Source organism: Dendrobates tinctorius, unplaced genomic scaffold (assembly GCF_039654945.1).
Source record: "Dendrobates tinctorius isolate UK_male_01 unplaced genomic scaffold, ASM3965494v1 ptg000116l, whole genome shotgun sequence".
In the NCBI taxonomy this organism is placed as follows: domain Eukaryota; kingdom Metazoa; phylum Chordata; class Amphibia; order Anura; family Dendrobatidae; genus Dendrobates; species Dendrobates tinctorius.
In genome coordinates, this window is record NW_027361784.1 from 39,332,192 (window position 1) to 39,355,082 (window position 22,891).

Genomic DNA, 22,891 nt, shown 5'->3' on the forward strand with positions numbered 1-22,891 from the left:
CGAGTTCCAAAGTGGAACTGAGAAAGTGGGATATACATAAATCCCCGCAGTTCGTAGGTTATAGCAGTGGTGGGGCACCCAAAATACCCCCCTGCGGTAAATTGTTAGAGCGAGATTAGCTTGCTGCATTTTTGTCACATGGTGCCAGTGGTGGGATAACTAAGATAAGCCCCCACTGTGCCTGTGATAGCCGTGTGACGGCAGTGTGTCGCGTCCCTCCGTCCGCTGATACACCCGTGTCAGCTGTGGGATTGTGACATATTGGTGACACATGGTCCGCTGTCTGTCACATTTTGGTGGCAGCGGGACCCCCGTTTGTCACATATTGGGGGGAACAGCGGCGGGCTGTTCATCACAATTTTGTTTCCAAATCCGGCTTTAAACTCCACAACAGTATCATGGACCTGCCTGTTGTGTTCCTTGGTCTTCATGATGCTCTCTGTGCTTCAAACAGAACCCTGAGACTATCACAGAGCAGGTGCATTTATACGGAGACTTGATTACACACAGGTGGATTATATTTATCATCAGTCATTTAGGACAACATTGGATAATTCAGAGATCCACAATGAACTTCTGGAGAGAGTTTGCTGCACTGAAAGTAAAGGGGCCGAATAATATTGCACGCCCCACTTTTCAGTTTTTGAATTTCCACAAAAATTTTAAAAAACCAATAAATTTCGTTCAACTTCACAATTGTGTTCCACTTGTTGTTGATTCTTCACCAAAAATTTACATTTGGTATATTTATGTTTGAAGCATGATATGTGGGAAAAGGTTGAAAAGTTCCAGGGGGCCGAATACTTTCGCAAGGCACTATATATGCTGTATATAATAAATATCTAACATATATATATATATTTCATAGGCACATCTTCTTGACCACAACAGGTTACACATCTTTCATTTCACCAGAGCTGTTTAAAAGATGAAAGCTGAGCTGTGATTGGTTGCTATGAGGAATAGTTTTCCTTGTAGACAGTTGTGGTAACTGAGGCCTATTATTCTTATCATTTCTATGGTGTTATCGTCCTTCTGTAAAGATGGCAATAATACAATTTTTTATCGTGCCGACACTGACCACCCTCTGACACAAACTGCAGGGGGAGCCCAGAATTAGGAAATTCTCTTTGTCTGGAATGAAGCATCTCATTAACTTAAAACTTCAAACACAGGTTAAAAAAAGAAACACAAGACAGATTTCTCCAACCCAGGAATCATGTTAACAGGTGTAACAGCGCCAACCTGACAATGCCTGGTTCACTTTAAACTTATTTATACAGCTACAACTAATGCCACTTTAAATTAATCCTTCTTTACAATTTCGAACTAAATGGTATTACGCTCAGGGGGCGGAGCTGCCGCACTGAAATGCTCTGTGCTGCGGGGACACTGTGCTTCCACCGTGTACAGACGGGTGGGAACCTGGAGATGACATACAGGTATATACTATATACAGGGGAGATGACATACAGGTATATACTATATACAGGGGAGATGACATACAGGTATATACTATTTACAGGAGGAGATGACATACAGGAATATGCTATATACAGGGGAGATGACATACAGGTATATACTATATACAGGGGAGATGACATACAGGTATATCTCTAATATATAAAGCTCAAGTGTGTGTATGTATGTATGTATGTATGTATGTGTGTATGTCCGGGATTGGCATCCGCACCATCGCAGCTACAGCCACAAAATTTGGCACAGTCACACGTCTGGACCCTGAGAGTGTCCTAGGCTATTTTATGAGGCGAAATTGTAACCCCGCTCGTTCCAGTTCACCAAACAATTTTGCCCCTATCTACATAATTGGGAAAAAGTGTGTGTGTGTGTCAAGCCCCGCCCCTCATTATGATGTCATAATGGTTGAAATGGCGGCGCTGATGTCATCATAGGTTGCAAGCCCCGCTGCTCATTATGATGTAATAATGGTTGACTATGGGATGGAGGATGTGTGATGGGTATATGGGCACTGGACTATGGGATGGCGGATATGTTTGATGGGTATATGGGCACGGGACTATGGGATGGAGGATATGTATGATGGGTATATGGGCATGGGACTATGAGATGAAGGATGTATGATGGGTATATGGGCACGGGCCTAAGGGATCGTGGATATGTAATACCTCACTAATTTTGTATTTTTTCCACTATATTTTTCGGGGTGCAGCCAAGCCCAGACACGTCTGGTCTCTCATGAGGGGTGTTCCCATAGCTATGCACTGAGAAGAGTGTGCTGGCCAGCCCGCCTAATCGAATAGTAGAGGCGTGACTAATAGGCTGTGAACCAGAAACTGTGCGGTACCTTTGTGTGAACAATGCCCTATGTGGGCCTTTATTGTGCAATTGTATACTGGGCAGTCACTCCCTCCAGGAATGGGTAGGTGGAGAGTGGCTGCTTATCTAGTATTTTGCACGCGTGTTGCTGACATCTTGCTTTATGGGCTGGCTGCACCCTGCAGTGCATTTGTTTCAAGATCTGGGAAGGTAAGTGTGCCTGCCTTTTTGTCTGCTGTTTATAGATGACATACAGGTATATACTATATACAGGAGGAGATGACCTACAAGTATATACTATATACAGGAGGAGATGACCTACAAGTATATACTATATACAGGAGGAGATGACCTACAAGTATATACTATATACAGGGGAAGATGACATACAGGTATATACTATATACAGGAGGAGATGACACACAGGTATATACTATATACAGGAGGAGATGACACACAGGTATATACTATATACAGGAGGAGATGACATACAGGTATATACTATATTCAGGAGGAAATGACATACAGGTATATACTATATACAGGAGGAGATTACATACAGGTATATACCAAATACAGGAGGAGATGACACACAGGTATATACTATATACAGGAGGAGATGACATGCAGGTATATACTATATACAGGAGGAAATGACACACAGGTATATACTATATACAGGGGAGATGACATACAGGTATATACTATATTCAGGAGGAAATGACACACAGGTATACACTATATACAGGAGGAGATGACACACAGGTATATACTATGTACAGGAGATGATACACAGGTATACACTATGTACAGAGGAGATGACATACAGGTATATACTATATACAGGAGTAGATGACACACAGGTATACACTATATACAGGAGGAGATGACACACAGGTATACACTATATACAGGAGGAGATGACACACAGGTATACACTATATACAGGAGGAGATGACACACAGGTATACACTATATACAGGAGGAGATGACACACAGGTATACACTATATACAGGAGGAGATGAAATACAGGTATATACTACAGTATGTGCAATATAATCATTATAATTTGCTATAACTAACCACAGTTAGTTACTATGCCTAGGCAACGCCGGGCTCTTCAGCTAGTAGAGTATAAAACTACACAAACATTGAATTAAGGGAGGGGGCTACAAATATCGCAACCAGCAAAAACAAACCCAAACCCATAATACACATACCCTAAAAAGTTGAAAGAAAGAAGACAAAAACTCCAAAGACCCCAGATACTGTTTCAGATTTTACGACAGGATTAGATGCTTTTCTCCCAACTGCCTGCACTGTACCCACTGCACAGGTCACACAAAGCATTCCGGTAAACCTATAATACTCATGCATAGAATTCAGAGCATACATTCAACTCCTAGAAAGGAGAACAACTGCTCACAAAAGATGGCTTCCCTTAAAATTATGTACTGAAAATAATATTTAAAAAAAATATGACCTCAAAACCTGTCTGTCACTTGCACGCTGAAGTCATTGGCCAGCTTCTATGCTGGCAGTGGAAAAGGACTCGTCGCACTGGGTGAGAGGGGGAAGGTGAGTAGAATTGTTCATTTTTTATATTTGTTGGTGAAGAGTCACGAAACAGGAATATTATAAGGGGAAATAGCTCAGGATGGGGCACATTTTACCAGGATATGGGACCTATATTTCTGGAAGGGGTCCAGGATGGGGGAATTATACAAGGATGGGGGGCATATATTACTGGAAAGGGACCACGATGGAATTATCATACCAGGATGGGGACATATATTACTTGGATGACCCTCTGATCATGTTTCATTAAACCATGCAGTGGCCTAGTATGGAGGACATTATAACAGGAAAGAGAAACATTTTACCAGTAAGGGGTCCCAAATGGATGACATTATACCAGGAAAGGGAGACATTATACCAGGAAGGGGCACAGTATGGAGACATTTTACCAGAATGGGGGACATTACATCAGGAAAGGGAGACATTTTACGAAGAAAGGGTCCAGGATGTAGACATTATATCAGGATGGGGGACATTATTACCACAGGGGATGACATTATATGAGGAAAAGGCTCAGTATGCATTAAAGGTGGACCAGGATGGAGGGCATTATTATAGGAAGGGGTCAGGATGGTGGAGATCTCAAGCGCACAGTTCATGTTAGACAGCCCAGGAATTTACAGGAACTGGAGGCATTTTGCCAAGAAGAGTGGGCAGCTTTACCATCTGAGAAAATAAAGAACCTCATCCACAACTACCACAAAAGACTTCAAGCTGTCATTGATGTTAGAGGGGGCAATACACGGCATTAAGAAATGGGATATGTGAACTTTTGATCAGGGTCATTAGGATGTTTTGGGTTGTCGTGATGATTTAAAAAGAGAAAACACAATAGTTTGACAATAAATTGCTTCACCCAACCACTGACCATGAGTGGAGAAAAAGTTTTGGTCTTATCATTCATATTCTCTGAAAAAAGGCCAAGAAAGCAAAAGTTCTGCCGGGGTGTGTAAATTTTTGAGCACAACTGTACATTTTTTGAACATTCAGGTGGGGGAACAAATCGTAATTTTGCACAGGAGTTCATCAAACTCCAGTACAGGAAATTATGTAACTAGTCTTTGCACAAGAATGTCAATGATAATTTTTTTTAAGTAATTGGAGGTTCCAGAGCAGGAAAATCAAGCATTGAAGCTACAAAGGGGATGTGTCAATATGCTCTAACTCGCCCCCAATGCACATCCAATGAAATTTGAATGTAGCTTTAAAGCTCAATTTCTCAATTAATGTCAGGCATTTTCCTGAGGCACCTGTCACAGCAATCCAAATAAAAATATATACATTAAGGCTATGGGCCCACGTAGCGTTTTAAAACGCACACTGAAAACCGGACTCCTTCCCAGAAATCGCGCGTTTTTTTATGCGTGATTTCACCGCGATTTTACCGCGATTCTGTTTGCAATTTTGCCGCGATTTTCTCAAGCACTTTCCAAGCGATTTGAAGCATCACTTGGAAAGTGATTGACATGTTGGTCACACTCGTCAAACATAGTGTTTGACAAATGTGACCAGCTTTTTACTACTGAGGCCGCCTATGCGGCCTCAATAGTAAAAGATAAAATGTTAAAAATGATAAAAAGAATTGCCGCGATTTCGCGCCCATAGGAATGCATGAGAATCGCTGACTTCCCGCATGTGGCTATGCCCACCATGCGGGAAGTTAAGCGTCTCATGTGCGGTTGGTACCCACGGTGTGGAGGAGAGGAGACTGTCCTCCAGGCCCTGGGTACCATACCCCTGTAAAAAAAAGAATAAAATAAAAAATCGGGGTATATTTACCTTCCGACGTCCCGGGCTGCATTCCCGGGCCTGGAGGACAGTCTCCTCTCCTCCACACCGTGGGTACCAACCGCACATGAGACGCTTAACTTCACGCATGGTGGGCATAGCCACATGCGGGAAGTCAGCGATTCTCATGCATTCCTATGGGTGCGGAATTGCGGCAATTCTTTGCGATTCCGCACAAAAGAATGACCATGCTGCGATTTTTTCCGTGATGCGATTTTGCCACGGAAAAAAGCGCAGCATTAGCACAGCATGTGCGGAATGCCATAGGAATGCATGGGGTGCGTCATGTACAAGATTTTTAAAAGTTTTTGCAGCATTTTCGCTCCGAAAATCGTGGCAAAAACGCTTAAAAATCGCATCGTGGGCACACAGCCTAAACTATATTTTTTAACATGGGAGTCAGTAGTTAACAAATTTTCATAATCTTGTAGTATACATCTTAGGATATGCTCTGGTTAGGAAAAAAATTAAGAGGAAATACGTCTAAACTTAATATGCAATGGGTATGCGAAGCTTAATGAAATTTACAAAACTGTCTTAATTGATAATGAGCTAACTCTGCTGACTCTGCCCCAGTCTACACAGCAAAGCCAACATTAAAAATTTAAAAGGCTTAGAAAGAAAACTTGATTTCAATAACATGTCATTTTCTTATGATACATCAGCTGAAAGTAAAAAAAAAATGTGCTAAATTAATTCAAATCACGGAATAATTGGAATCAATAATTTAATCACTTAATTTTACCATTTGGAAGATATTTCATTTAATAAAATGAAGCAGATGACAAATTATAATAAATGATTTTCCAGCGGACCACCTAAATATGCAAAACAGTTCTATATGTCAAACCATACTGGTGATTGACCCGCGACTTGTCTATCATTGTTCCATCGTTGTTATTTTTTTAAAGACTCCGTAATTAGAAACCAATTTCTCATTTATTTCAGATTGCCAACTCCATGCTAAGTCAAGTTGCGCATTAGTTCATAAAAGGTAATATTCTCAAAGATAATTCTCGCATTAAAAATATCAACCTACACATTAAACAGTAATAAATTGAATTTAGATGACTGAACACAACATAATTACATAATTTGATTTTGCAAAAAGAGTTTCAATTTCATGCGTGTTGAGATGATTGATTGAAGACTATGAGCAATATACTGTATGGAAATTAACTGGAATGACATGCTAAATTGCCAGTGTGATATATTACACCATTACTTAAATTAGAGTTCAGAAAGTGAGTATAGATGGAAATATTTAATTTTGCAGCTAATTGTAATAGTAATTGTTTTGAGATGTCAGAACTTTGGGAAAATTCTAAAAATGATAAAGGGCATTTATTAGATGTGAATACCTCGTGGAAAAGTCAGCTCTCCATACCGGTAGAAATCGAGCTGACCGGAAAAAGGGAATACGCTGCAAAGTGTTCCGAGAATCAAGAACGATGGGGTAAGTAAATATTACATTTTTAGGGGATCAGATTTGAAAAGTTATGAAAAAGTAGCTGTGTAAATTCATACCTAGGAGAAGTGGCAAAATCTACTATATGGGTCTGTGCACACGGTGCGGTTTCTACTGCGGATCTGCAGCAGAACTGCAGGTGATGTACAGTACCATTATAGCCTATGTAAAAAAAAAACGCTGTGCACATGCTGCGGATTTTGTGCGGAAAAAAAAAGCAGCATGTCACTTCTTTTGTGCGGTTTTGCTGCAGTTTTCCACCTGCTCCATTCTACAAATCCGCAGGTGCAAAACCGCAGTGGAAAACCGCACAAAAATGGCAGTAAAACCGCAAAAAAAGGAAGAAATCCGCAGGAAAAATGCAGGTCATTTGACCTGCGGATTTAGTAAAATCCGCTCGAAAAATCCACGGGAGGATCCACACCATATGCACATAGCCTTAATGTGCTCCAAGCACACACAAACACTTTCTTGGTTGGTCGGGCAGAGCTGATAGGCGTGCAAGGACATACATGTCCTCAATATAGAAGCAGGGCAGAATATTTAAACTCCTGTTATGGTGGCCTCAGTAATGGTCGTTTGTTCCAGTGCTTCCCGTAACTGATAAGACAGTTTTTTCACCTGTTTTTTTTTTTTCTCTTTGCTTCACCCTTTGAATCATTCCACATACTTTTCAATATTGTCACTACTGAACAGAAATTGGTATATTTGCCGAAATGCGAATTTGGGAAATTTTCTAAAATTTTCCTGTGAAATCCAACTAGAAGAGAATAAATCCAGTGTCAATTGAATCAGTGTTCTGTCCATTCTGTGCAGCAAGATATTTTTAAGTGCTGTTCCAGCTATCACCAGTAGGTGTCATAAATTGCCCTTCTCTTTCTTATTCATGTGTTTGGAATTTTCTGTTTCACTAAATGGTTAACTGTTCAGAACCGCCCTTCTTCCATCCCTGGTCAACAACATGTAACAATTTTCAGCCTGAGCATCTCACATGTGCTCAGCTCCCTGCAAAACCACTGCTTATAACAAGCGGATTCCGGTAAGGCTAATGCAATTATGAGTTATGCATCTGTGTTAGCAGCCATAATGCAGCCCCCCATGATGTTTGCAATGCATGCTCAGCTCATGTGATGTTATTACACTGCATGATAGTTATATGCATCCTTTGGCCAGTGAATGCATAGCTGGCAGCCATGAGTTGTGTTAGATATTTCTTTCTCCTTTGCTGCTGTTTATGTTATATTCCTCAGCTTTTATATAATGCATGATAACAGCATCCTGCATCATTGCTAATGTTGTGTTAGTACCTTGTATTGCTGTGATTACCTGCCAGTATTTGTGTATTGTATATTGTTTACCAGTACTGACATGCTGCATTATCTGTTTTTTGTAGTTTTTACCTGAATCATCCACATTTTGTACAACAATCTGTTGAATCATCCATAACTGTGCACAACAATCTCTGATATCATCTACAACTTTGTACAACAACCCCTGATCTCATTTACTACTGTGTTCTACTATACCATCTGTTATCATCTCCCATTGTTGTCCATATCATCCCAATAAATACAGACTTAAGCACCAATACAGTCTTGCTCCTGGGAGTGGATGAAAGGTTAAGCCGTATGCTGGAATCCACACAGCGTCATACGTGGAAGAAGGCAGAACAATCAGCAAGGAAAAGTTAAAAAAATACAATTATAAATACCTCTCCTCGAGCTTGTCCATACCTATCCAGCAGCAGCTGGTTCCCCGAGCGGCAAGTCTGTCTCCACTATTCTATAAAGGATCTGTTAGGCGTCGGGTTCCTGCCACTGCACAGCAGGTATCCAGAGCTTTGCACCGAGCGGTCTCCCATTCTTCTTCAGCAGCAGTGGAGCCTGCTCAGCAGATTCGTCGGTCCCGGCGCTCTGTCCAGGCCAACTCCAAGGGTCTGCTTGCTGCTGCCACCTCTGGCACAGCTATGACAAAGCATGCTACTCAGCAGCGAGATTCTCCAGGGACTAAGTCCTCATGTCGGGCCACTGAGCATGCCCGTGGAGTGATCTCCCATTGGACATCGAGGGTCACGTGCTCAGGTCCTGCTCGGGTTTGGATTGGCCCATCCGAGAAGCCAGGAAGGACCCGGACGCCCGTGGCTATAAAAGGTTCGAATGGCCGCTAGCCCATGCACTAGGATATACTTTAATTACAGACTATGTGGAGAGAGTGATGTATGCATGTATGAATGTCTCTGGTGACTGACTCATTATGAAACCCCTACCCTTGGTACGCATGTGTTGTGCATCCTAGCCTGCTAGCGCCCAGGCTTAGGTATAGGTAGGGCAGAGTCAGGGTCAGGCATTAGTCCCCATCAGTGACTCGGCATGCCACAGTGTACGTGCTCCGCACTCCATAGCCAGCATCTATAGCGGTAATCGCGGCAGCGACGCCGTGCGCTCAGAGGGCCTAGAGGAACTCTAACCCCGTGTCCTTGGGGTAGAGTTCTGTGGCCGCTTTCTGTGCGCTTTTTGGCCGGGCTCTGTGAGCTAAACAGGCTCCGGTGTTTACGTTCAGCGGCTATGCAGCTCTGTGAGTCAACAGAACTCGCCCCTGTTCACACTGGGTGACGTAACCCACGTGTGACTGTTTTCACGCTGCTCTATTCTTCCGCCATTACCTAGCAGCAGTGTACCACCTCTGCACGGTGGACCCTGGGCTGCGAACTCACCTACTATTTTTTATAATTTGGTGCATTCCGCCAGCCCTAACATTATCCTAGCGCCAGGGTCTGGCTAGTAATGGCGGATGAATAGCGACTTCTGCAGTACATCCGGCAGCTGCAGGGCAGGTTGGCGGCTCTTGAGCGTTCAGCCTCCGCAGCAGATGTTACTGCGGCAGCCATAGAGGCTGTCTCCCGTGTGACCACAGCCTTCCCTACCCTGACTTTGTCCCGCCTCCCACTGCCCGAGAAGTTCTCGGGTGATAGTGCTTCTTGTAGGGGTTTCGTAAGCCAGTGCTCTATAGAGCTGGAGCTGCTGGCCGCACGATTCCCCTCTGAGCGGGCTAAAGTGGGATTTATTATTTCCCTCTTGTCGGGCAGGGCTTTGGAGTGGGCCACACCGCTGTGGGAGCGTGGTGATCATGTGGTGCAGAGTGTCTCACGGTTCTTGGACACTCTGAAGCAGGTCTTCCTGGGGCCACGAGTCACCCATGACACCGCGCTCCGGCTGCTGGCTTTGTCACAGAGCTCGTCCATGGTCAGCCACTTTGCCATCCAGTTCCGGATGCTGGCCTCAGAGTTAGAGTGGCCAGATAAGGTCCTCATTCCAGCATTCTGGAGAGGTTTGGCTCGACATGTGAAGGACGCTCTGGCCACCAGGGAGATTCCCGCTACACTGGAGGAGCTTATCACTGTCTCCACCCGTATAGACCTTCGCTTCGCTGAGCAAAGGTTGGAGCGGGACCAGTGTCGGCAGAGGTTTAGGTTAGCACCTAGTTTTGCTAAACCTCTGGAATCTTACGATCGGGCGTCCGAGCGTCAGGGGGCTTCCCGTGAGGGATCCAGGCCCGGTCCACTCGAGTTCTGTGAGCTGTCATTTTTGCTGGCAGTCCGGTCACCTTGCCAACCAGTGCCCACAGCAGCGGGGAGAACGCTCGCGCCTAGTGGCCGTAGGAGGCGACGCACTAGAATCAGCGACGTTTTCCTCCAAGCTGTCCTTTAAGGGGACACTTGAGTTTTGCGTGGAGGTTTGCGTGGATTCTGGAGCAGAGGGCAATTTTATGTCATCAGCCTTCGCTCAATGGCACGCTATACCCCTGGTTATGATGTCTACACCAGTCACCGTCAGAGTGGTGAACGGCGCCACTCTACCCTCACAGATAACCCACCAGACCGTCCCCTTGATACTCTCAGTGGCTCCATCTCATCAGGAGATGATATCCCTCCTCGTCATGCCCAAGGGTATTGACCAGGTACTTCTAGGGGTCCCCTGGCTGCGGTACCACTCCCCCCATATAGAGTGGTCCTCAGGGAGGATTATTGGGTGGAGTAAATCATGTGAGGGTGGATGTCTGAGGGAGTGCATTCAGGTTGCCTCCACCGAGGTTCCCGCTAATCTCTCCTTGCTCCCCAAACATTATTGACAGTATGTGCACGTGAGCTCCAAAAAGGCGGCGGAGACCCTTCCACCGCATCGCCCCTATGACTGTCCTATTGACCTCTTGCCTGGTGCTGAGCCTCCCCGGGGTCGAGTCTATCCCCTATCTCTCCCGGAGACAGAGGCCATGTCTCAATACATCAGGGAGAATCTGGCAAGAGGATTCATTAGGAAGTCAGTGTCACCAACGGGGGGCGGGATTCATCTTCGTCCAGAATAAGAGTGGGAAACTACGTCCTTGCATTGATTACAGGGGTCTTAATGCCATCACCATTAAGAATAAGTATCCTCTACCCCTGATATCAGAGCTGTTTGATAGGCTATGGGGAGCGAGGGTGTTTTCCAAACTTGATCTGCGGGGGGCTTACAACCTGATTCACATCCGTGATGGGGACGAATGGAAGATGGCATTTAACAACAGGGATGGGCACTATGAATACCTGGTGATGCCCTTCGGCCTCTGTAATGCCCCCGCCGTCTTCCAAGACTTTGTGAATGATATCTTCTGGGATATGCTTGCCACCTCGGTTGTAGTCTATCTGGATGATATTCTCATCTACTCACCAGATATTGACTCCCACCGGAGAGATGTTTGCAAAGTTTTTGATCGCCTGCGGGCAAACTCCCTCTATGCCAAGTTGGAGAAGTGTGTGTTTGAGCAGGAGTCCTTGCCTTTCCTGGGCTATATCATCTCTGCCCGGGGATTGGCCATGGATCCTGCCAAGCTACAGGTGGTGATGGATTGGCAGGAACCTCATTCTCTCAAAGCAGTGCAGCGCTTTATGGGGTTCATAAATTATTATCGCCAATTCATCCCCCACTTCTCGACTTTGGTAGCACCCTTGGTAGCCCTCACCAAGAAGGGTGCAAATCCCAAGTTGTGGTCGGAACCAGTCTCCAAGGCCTTCTCCTCCATTAAGTCCCATTTCGCTAGTGCTCCCATTCTACATCGCCCCGATGTAGATAAGCCCTTCATTCTGGAAGTGGATGCCTCTTCCGTCGGTGCTGGAGCGGTCCTGTTTCAGAAGGACACGCAAGATCGGAAGCACCCATGCTTTTTTTTCTCCAAGACCTTCACACCGGCGGAGAGGAATTATACCATCGGGGACAGGGAGTTGCTAGCGATGAAGTTGGCCTTCTCGGAGCGGAGACATCTCCTGGAGGGGGCTCGCCACCCTTTCCAGGTGTTCACCGACCACAAAAACTTGGTGTATTTGCAAACAGCCCAGCGGTTAAACTCTCGCCAGGCCAGATGGTCTTTGTTCTTTTCCCGGTTCCACTTCACCCTCCATTTTCTCTCCGGGGAGAAGAACGTCCAGGCCGATGCTCTCTCCCGCTCCGTGGTGTCATCGGAGGAAGAGGAGAAGGAGCCTTGGCTGAACATCCCATCCGAGAGCCTGAGGACTGTGGCTCCGGTTGCCCTGATTCAGTACCTCTGGGCAAGACATTTGTCCCTGCCCGTCTGCAACTGGAGGTCCTCTCTTGGGCTCATTCGTTCAGGGTGGGTGGACATTTCGGGACAAAACAGACCTCTGAGCTTTTGGCGAGGACGTACTGGTGGCCGCATATGGCCCGTGATGTCAGGGACTATATTCAGGTGTGCGTCTCTTGCACCCAGAATAGGTCTTCTCGGCAGCAGCCTGCTGGGCTTCTTTTCCTCTGCCGGTAGCGGACAGGCCATGGAAGATGGTCGGTATGGACTTTTTGGTGGGGCTACCCAAGTCCAGTGGCAGCACGGTCATTTGGTTTGGATTGTCACTGACCATTTCTCTAAGATGGTGCACTTGGTACCTCTCTCCCAGTTACCTTCTGCGCGGGGCCTGGCAGTGTTGTTCATTAAGCACGTTTTCCGCCTGCATGGCATGCCGGACAAGATTGTCAGTGACAGGGGTCCTCAGTTTGTGTCTCGGTTTTGGAGAGAGCTTTGTTCTCTGCTCAGCATTGAGCTGAATCTCTCCTTGGCCTATCATCCCGAGACGAACGGGTTGGTAGAGAGAGCCAACCAGACCCTGATCACATATCTTCGACATTTTGTCTCGGCCAGGCAGGACGACTGGGCATCCTTGCTGCTGTGGGCAGAGTTTGCTTTGAACAATACTGTGGCCGACTCCACCAGTCAGACCCCATTCCTCCTAAATTACGGTCAGCATCCGCGAGTCCCTGTGCCCATGCCCGTGTCATCCACTGACTCCAGGGTGGCAGACTGGGCGGTAGAGGCACGTGACATTTGGGATCGCACCCAGGATGCTATCCGGGCTTCCAAGGAGAGAATGAGGACCTCCGCTGACGCACACTGGCGCCCTGCTCCGACTTTTGTCCCTGGCGACTTGGTGTGGCTCTCCGCCCGAAACATCAGGCTGCGGGTAGAGTCCTCTAAGTTCGCACCACGCTACACTGGCCCCTTCAAGGTCCTCGAGCAGATCAGCTCTGTGGTCTACTGTCTGGCTCTTCCATCAAACTTGGCTATCTCTGATACATTCCACGTGTCCCTCCTCAAGCCTGTTCATTTGACCCGGTTCTCCGAGTCATCTGCCAGGACATCAGACTTGTCTTCGGACGAGTTTGAGGTCAATGCTATCGTGGGATGCGGGGCAAAAAGTTTTATTTGGTTGATTGGAAGGGTCATGGTCCAGAGGCTCGGACCTGGGAGCCAGTGGAGAACACCCACGCTCTGCTCCTCATTGTGGCGTTTGAGCGTAGCAAGGCTCTAGGAGGGGGGGGTAATGTTAGGCATCAAGTTCCTGTCACTGCACAGCAGGAATCCAGAGCCTTGCACCCAGCGGTCTCCCATTCTTCTTCAGCCACAGTGGAGCCTGCTCAGCAGATTTGTTGATCCCGGTGCTCTGTCCAGGCCAACTCCGTGGGTTTGCTTGCTGCTGCCACCTCTGGCACAGCTATGACAATGCATGCTGCTCAGCAGCGACATTCTCCAGGGACTAAGTCCTCATGTCAGGCCACTGTGCATGCCCGTGGAGTGATCTCCCATTGGAGATCGAGGGTCACGTGCTCAGGTCCTGCTCAGGTTCGGATTGGCCCATCCGAGAAGCCAGGAAGGTCCCAGACGCCCGTGGCTATAAAAGGTTTGCATGGCCTCTCGCCCATGCGCTAGGATAGACTGTATTTACAGACTATGAGGAGAGAGTGATGTATGCACGTATGAATGTCTCTGGTGACTGACTCATTATGAAACCCCTACCCTTGGTACGCATGTGTTGTGCAGCCTAGCCTGATAGCGCCCAGGCTTAGGTGTAGGTAGGGCAGAGTCGGAGTCAGGCATTAGTCCCCATCAGTGACTTGGCACGCCACAGTGCACGTGCTCCGCACTCCGTAGCCAGCGTCTATAGCGGCGTTCGCAGCAGCGACGCCCAGCGCTCAGAAGGGCCTAGAGGAACTCTAACCCCGTCCTTGGGGTAGAGTTCTGTGGCCGCTTTCTGTGCGCTTTTTGGCCGGGCTCTGTGAGCTAATCAGGCTCCGGTATTTACGTTCAGCGGCTGTGCAGCTCTGTGAGTCAACAGAGTTCGCCCCTGTTCACACTGGGTGACGTAACCCACGTGTGACTGTTTTCACGCTGCTGTATTCTTCCGCCATTACCTAGCAGCAGTGTACCACCTCTGCACGGTGGACCCCAGGCTGCGAATGCACCTACTATTATTTATAATTTGGTGCCTTCCGTCCGCCCTAACAGGATCTGCTTAAGAGCCAGCACTCGTTGTCTTCCATAAAAAATGAAATGTTTTATTTGTTCCTGTTAAAAAATAGAGCTGGCTGGTAAAAGCAATAATAAAAATAAATATAATGGCAGAGAAAGAACGTGAGCGTATCCAGGCAACATGGTTCTGATCAATGCTGTCCTTAGTCTGAGCGACTTCTTTTCTCTCTTCTTTCTTCTCTCTTCTGTTTTCTACCTTCTAGATCAAGGCTTCTTGCGCCATTGTCCTTAACAAGGTTACACACGACCACTTGGAGAACGTTGGCATTCGCAGATCAAAAAATAAGGCAGAAATCAGAGAAAATTACTAGGGATGAGTGAGCATACTCGTGAGGATTCAGTACTCAGTGAGTAATGTGGTACTCGCAGTACTCGAATCCTCACAAGTATTTCACTACTCGCCTCGCAATATTCGCAACAGCCCGCACAGTCCCCACACAGCCCAGCACGGCCCACCACAGTCTCACACAGCCCAGCACAGTCCCGCACAATACCTGCAAAGCCCTGCACAGTCCCACACGGCACAGTCTTCGCACAGGCCAGCACAGTCCCGCACAGCTCGGTACAGTCCCGCACAGGCCAGCACAGTCCCGCATAGCCCGGCACAGGCCAGCACAGTCCCACATAGCCTGGCACAGTCCCCGCACAGGCCAGCAGAGTCCCGCATAGCCTGGCACAGTCTTCTCACAGTCCCCGCCCATTAATCACACTTCCCATAGACTTACATTGGACTCGGTACTTGTTACGAGTACCCGAGTATTAGGAGGCACTCATAACGAGTACAGTGAGTCCCAATACTACAGTACTCGCTCATCCCTAAAAATTACAAATCAATTTGCTTACTTCAACTACTACATTCTTTCTCACCTGTGACTACTGCTGCTGTGCCACAGACTGATCTGCCACATTACCATTACTAATCCATGGCTTTTTAAAGAACAGACTTCACTAGACATCACTAGGTGTCCAGAAAAGTTCTTGAATGTGCAGAGTCCATAAGAACACGCAAAGTGTCCAGCATCAGATTATTCGGAACTCTGTGCTACACTGTTGTATCTTTTCAGTAATTGGACAAAATAGGCTAATGTTGGCTCCCAAAGGGCATCAATGATACTTGTTGAACCCATTTCCTTTCTCTAGACCACTGGTAGACTTCTTTGGACCACTTTAGGTAGGGACTAATCACTTCATACTGGATACACCGCCACACTTGCTTTTTTGGAGAAGCTCTGACCCAATGATTAAGCCATCACAAGGGGCCCTTGTCAAGGATTTTCAGACCCTTCCTCTTGCCCATTTTTCCTACATACAACACACTTACTTTAAAAACTGACCATTCTCTTGCTATGCCTAGCACCAGTACCTGCCCAAATGATTCGCTACTAATTGCTCCACTATACCTCCTCATACCAGTCTGTCTGTTTCGCCATCACACATACATAGATTTGCATCTAGTTGATTCCTTCTTCATTGCTACGAGCTGTCTGTTATCCCATATGGCCCAAATCATCAGCTTGTCTTTGGCTACAAGTCTTGCTGGGAGATGTTCCAAGAACACCTTGGCTTCCAATGTATCTGGTATGTAAATGTGGTGTTTATGCATTCTTAAGGGCCAGTATGCTGGCGTGTAAATGATGTCTTCTTTCTCCAACTCAGTACGCCACTGCGTAAATGGATGGCAGCTTAGAATTATTTGAAGAAAGATTTTAGTTACTTACCAAATTTTTGTAAACTATTAATGCTGACTACTATTGTATATGGGGTTTAGTTTTCAATAAAAAAAATACCAAAATTAGAGGAAGACTTTGTTAAAACTGATAGATTGTGTTATTTCTAGGGCAAAGCCTGAGAGCAGAGCCTGACACGGTGATTGAAAGACCACAAAAAATGAGAATCCCCTTGTCGTTCTCCACTCCATCTGGCCTTGCATTTGGAGCGAGCACACAGTATAAGCTTTACCTTACATTGTTTTTTTTAAACCTGCACACAATATACATCTAAAATTTATAAATGTTATATACAGTATATATAAAGCTCAATGTGGGTGTGTATGTATGTATGTATGTATGTGTGTGTGTGTATGTCCGGAATTGGTATCCGCACCGTCGCAGCTACAGCCACAAAATTTGGCACAGTCACACATCTGGACCCTGACAGCATCATAGGCTATGTTGTGAGGCAAAATTTTAACCCCGCGCATTCCAATTCACCAAACAATTTTGCCCCTATCTACATAATGGGGAAAAAGTGAAAGGAAAAGTGTTGGAGGCAAATTGACAGCTGCCAGATGTGAACAAGGGGGACTGAAAGAATGAGAGCGATGGCGCCAAAGAGTATATACCGTACAGTTGCTAAGGTGGGGCCCTGACATGGGATACTCAACACACACGGGGATATGAACACACACACAAAGTGCGCCACACACTACCACGTGCGTCAACACATATTCCACCCTCAGCACACATTTCACCACACATACATCAACCTCGCCACATAAAAGTCCAAACACAAAAGTCGCCGCTCAAAGCTCGCCACGCTGTCCCAGAGCTGTATAATAGATGAAAAATGAGCTGCGATTGGTTGCTATCATCAACAGTTTTCTTTGTAGACAGTTGTGGTAACTGAGTCCTATTATTCTTATCATTTCTATGGTGTTATCGTCCTTCTGTAAAGCTGGAAATAACACAATTTATTACCGTGCCAACACAGACCACCCTCTGACACAGACTGCAGGGAGAGCCCAGTATCACACAGGATAGGATTAGAAAAACGGCTCAGCAGTCAGTATCACACAGAATAGGATTAGAAAAACTGCTCAGCAGTCAGTATCACACGGGATAGGATTAGATACACAGCTCAGCAGTCAGTATCACACAGGAGAGGATTAGATACACAGCTCAGCAGTCAGTATCACACAGGATAGGATTAGATACACAACTCAGCAATCAATATCACACAGGATAGGATTAGATAAACGGCAGAGCAGTCAGTATCACACAGGATAGGATTAGACACACGGTTCAGCAGTCAGTATCACAGAGGAGAGGATTAGATACACGGCTCAGCAGTCAGTTTCACACATGACAGGATTAGATGCACGGCTCAGCAGGCAGAATCACAGAGGAGAGGATTAGATACATGGCTCAGCAGGCAGAATCACACAGGAGAGGATTAGACACATGGCTCAGCAGTCAGTATCTCACAGGATAGGATTAGACACATGGCTCAGTAGTCAGTGTCACACAGGAGAGGATTAGATACACAACTCAGCAGTCAGTATCACACAGGAGAGGATTAGACACATGGCTCAGCAGTCAGTATCTCACAGGATAGGATTAGACACATGGCTCAGTAGTCAGTGTCACACAGGATAGGATTAGATACACAGCTCAGCAGTCAGTATCACACAGAATAGGATTAGATACACAGCTCAGCAGTCAGTATCACACAGGATAGGATTAGATACACAGCTCAGTAGTCAGTATCACACAGGATAGGATTAGATACACGGCTCAGCAGTCAGTATCACACAGGATAGGATTAGATACACTGCTCAGCAGTCAGTATCACACAGGATAGGATTAGATACACAGCTCAGTAGTCAGTAACACACAGGATAGGATTAGATACACGGCTCAGCAGTCAGTATCACACAGGATAGGAATAGACACACTGCTCAGCAGTCAGTATCACACAGGATAGGATTAGATACACGGCTCAGCAGTCAGTATCACACAGGATAGGATTAGATACACTGCTCAGCAGTCAGTATTACACAGGATAGGATTAGATACACAGCTCAGTAGTCAGTAACACACAGGATAGGATTAGATACACGGCTCAGCAGTCAGTATCACACAGTATAGGATTAGATACACTGCTCAGCAGTCAGTATCACACAGGATAGGATTAGACACATGGCTCAGTAGTCAGTATCACACAGGATAGGATTAGATACACAGCTCAGCAGTCAGTATCACACGGGATAGGATTAGATACACAGCTCAGCAGTTAGTATCACAAAGGATAGGATTAGATACACAGCTCAGCAGTCAGTATCACACAGGATAGGATTAGATACATGGCTCAGCAGTCAGTATCACACAGGATTGCATTAGATACACTGCTCAGCAGTCAGTATCACACAGGATAGGATTAGATGCACATGTCAGCAGTTAGTATCACACATGATGGGATTAGATACACGGCTCAGTATCACACAGGACAGGATTAGATGCACATGTCAGCAGTTAGTATCACACATGATGGGATTAGATACATGGCTCAGCAGTCAGTATCACACATGATAGGATTAGATACACAGCTCAGCAGACAGTATCACACAGGATAGGATTAGATACACGGCTCAGCAGACAGTATCACACAGGATAGGATTAGATACACAGCTCAGCAGTCAGTATCACACAGGATAGGATTAGATACACGGCTCAGCAGTCAGTATCACACAGGATAGGATTAGATACACAGCTCAGCAGTCAGTATCACACAGGATAGGATTAGATACACTGCTCAGAAGTCAGTATCACACAGGATAGGATTAGACACATGGCTCAGTAGTCAGTATCACACAGGATAGGATTAGATACACAGCTCAGCAGTCAGTATCACACGGGATAGGATTAGATACACAGCTCAGCAGTTAGTATCACACAGGATAGGATTAGATACACAGCTCAGCAGTCAGTATCACACAGGATAGGATTAGATACATGGCTCAGCAGTCAGTATCACACAGGATTGCATTAGATACACTGCTCAGCAGTCAGTATCACACAGGATAGGATTAGATGCACATGTCAGCAGTTAGTATCACACATGATGGGATTAGATACACGGCTCAGCAGTCAGTATCACACAGGATAGGATTAGATACACGGCTCAGCAGACAGTATCACACAGGATAGGATTAGATACACAGCTCAGCAGTCAGTATCACACAGGATAGGATTAGATACATGGCTCAGCAGTCAGTATCACACAGGATAGGATTAGATACACAGCTCAGCAGATCAGAAGGTGAAAGTTAGACATGTTCAAATTTATTTTGAAAAAAATAATAGAATTATTTGTACTTCATTAGAGCTGAAGAAATTGATACTCATAACTGTGTATAAGATGAGAATGAAAGAGAGGTGGAGTCTCCCCAAAGAAAAGATAGTTAGAGATCACTAATCTGTGAACAACTGCATCTAAAAGTCGTTGAACAATTTCAGAAAATAGTTTCTCAATGTAAAATTGTAAAAACTTTAGATATCCTCCATCTACAGGATGTGATATCATCAAATGATTCACAGATTTTGGTCCGGCGCCTGCGCACTGCAGTATTCTGCTCTGCCCTCAACAGGGCAGTGCAGTGCGCCTGCGTCACGACAGGCAGCAAAGAAGTGGATGTCACCGTTAGAAGATGGGAGGCGCCGGACCGCAACACCCATCAGACCAAGACCAAACCGCGCCTGGTGAGTATAATATAACTCCTTTTTCTTCTCTTTCAGGTTACATCAGGGGCTTATCTACAGCATTACAGAATGCTGTAGATAAGCCCCTGATGTCGGTGCCGGCAGCTCATATTCGAGAAAAGGGGTGACAGATTCCCTTTAAGAAAGGAGAAGATTTATAATAAGCTATAAATTGCAAAGTTGTTTGTTTTTTTCAACCATTAATGACCCAAATAGCTCCATTTTACTAATTCTAAAAATTTGCCTGGAGGAACCGTAATAAATACATATCGCACATCCTACAGAAACCCTCCTCCTCGCAAAGCAAGGTAACCGCTTTATTTTATTAGAAATCTTCCTATGTTACAGCGGGGAACAAATCATCAGTTGATCTCAACTCCTATATGTTGTAAAGCCAAACAAAAAAAGGTGCGTTCTGAGTGGAAATGTGGACCATTAAGGCGATTTACCTCTGCAGTCCCCGGGAGCGATAAAATATAGCGCCCTTGTTGACATGAACGTGTTAATCTGTTCAATCCCAGCGAATGTTTGCTCATCAGTAAAAAGCCATATCCATAAATTTAGGTATATGAAAGTGACACTTGGGCGATGCCACATACTAAATTGCAAACTCGTTGAATAATTTAGTGAATGCAGACATAATATTTAATAGCGCCATTAGAATGTGTCTGCAGACATTAGAACATAAGTAGAATGGACACATTAGGCTTTTTGTAAGCACAGTACTTTTGTTCTCCGATACATTTTACTGTGCTTGAGATGGAGAACTTACATTAGATGTGATTAGTGTCCACCGTGCAGTTATTTCTATTTGTGTCAGATGCATTTAAGGAGACAGGAACCTGAAGAAGGGAATCAGAAGTAGGTAATGACCCCAAAGGGGCCAATACAAATGTTTTTTTGTTCATAGAGCATGAAGGATAATTCATGCTTTGATGTATTGACCGTTTTCAATTTATCAGATTAAATGCAAATTATCGCTCTGTAATACCACTGGAGACCAGAAGGTGGCGGTATAAGGGTTGGCAAGGGACTGTATGGGAGAATGTCTGATCAACATCCTCTAGAGATGAGAAAGGGGATACAAGGGCTGCTATAATTGAGAACCTTGCCAGACGTCTTTTCAGAGCCCTGAAAACCAAGAGTCTACAACAGAAGAAATATTAAGGCATGTTTCTCCCTTGTGCAGAGAATCTAAATACAGAACCCAAATAGGTCTGGACACTGGCAAGAGGATCTAAACATCCTGCCTGCTATGGTAGGTAGTCCTAGAGACTGAGGGTAAAAGACCTTAAAGCTACAGAGCCCATCGCAGAAAAGTCAAACTTAAGTTATAGATTTTGCCATATTAGAGTATCAGTCCCACTGCCATCCAGCTGAGACCTGTTGTCAGACACAGTGAAGGGAGACTAAGTGCAACACAAAGGGATAAGGGAAAGGGAACCAAACACTAGGGAAGGGAGGAGTGGAGACCCCTAGGCATATCTAATGTCACCCTGTCTGCCCTATCATCCCTATATCGGTTTTGCACCTATCGCCGAGCAGGATACCTAATCCCTGCCTGACCCTGGCGATAAGCCCTGCATTGGGAAGGACAGGATGTACGCTAGTCACTACCCACTACCACTAAAGAAAGATGGGATACAGAAACAAGGGGAACACTTAGTTTGAGTAGACACAGATAGAAACACGGACATCCTCCGAACACCAGAAAGGAAGATAGCAAACTGCTATAGCTCCAAGCCACAACATGGGAACTGGAAATAGAAATATCACCCACAACTTTCTAGCAGCAAGCTGGAAGTTATAAACACCCCACTCCAGGAGTGTCAGCTAGAGCTGGAGGAAGGTTGCCAATGGGTCCTAGAGTCAGAAGGACCAGGAAGAAGTCTGCAAAGCAAACTGCTGAGACCTTCTGCAGTCAGATGCAGAGCAATGTTCTGCAGCCTCTAACACAACCATGACACCTGTGTGGAAATCGAGTGTTTCGGCTCAATGTTGAAGAAACTGTGATTCATTGATCTGTTATCCAGTAAACCATTTGAACTGTTCATACCAAGGTCTGGTCTGTCTTTTTCCTACCTCTATATCCTCTAGATGTACCCTGATAATGTGTCTGGAGGGCCAGGAGCCAGGCAGCAGCTCCATGACACCATAAATTGCACAACTCCATACCACCACTCAGCGCCTATGTCTGGGTCTGTTAGTGCCTCCTTCCCCATCACGCAGGCCTCCGTAGCATGATATTCTGAGACATGATATTCAAAGACTCAGAAACCGTAGTGGCACGTAAGAAATTGTATATTGGTGGATGACACTGGTGCATGCTGAAGCACAAGTTGCAGCAGATTCTTCCTCCATTCTTAGGAAAATAAAGTTCTTTTAAGACAGGGCTAGGTGAATTCAACCCAAGGTGAACATAAGGCACAG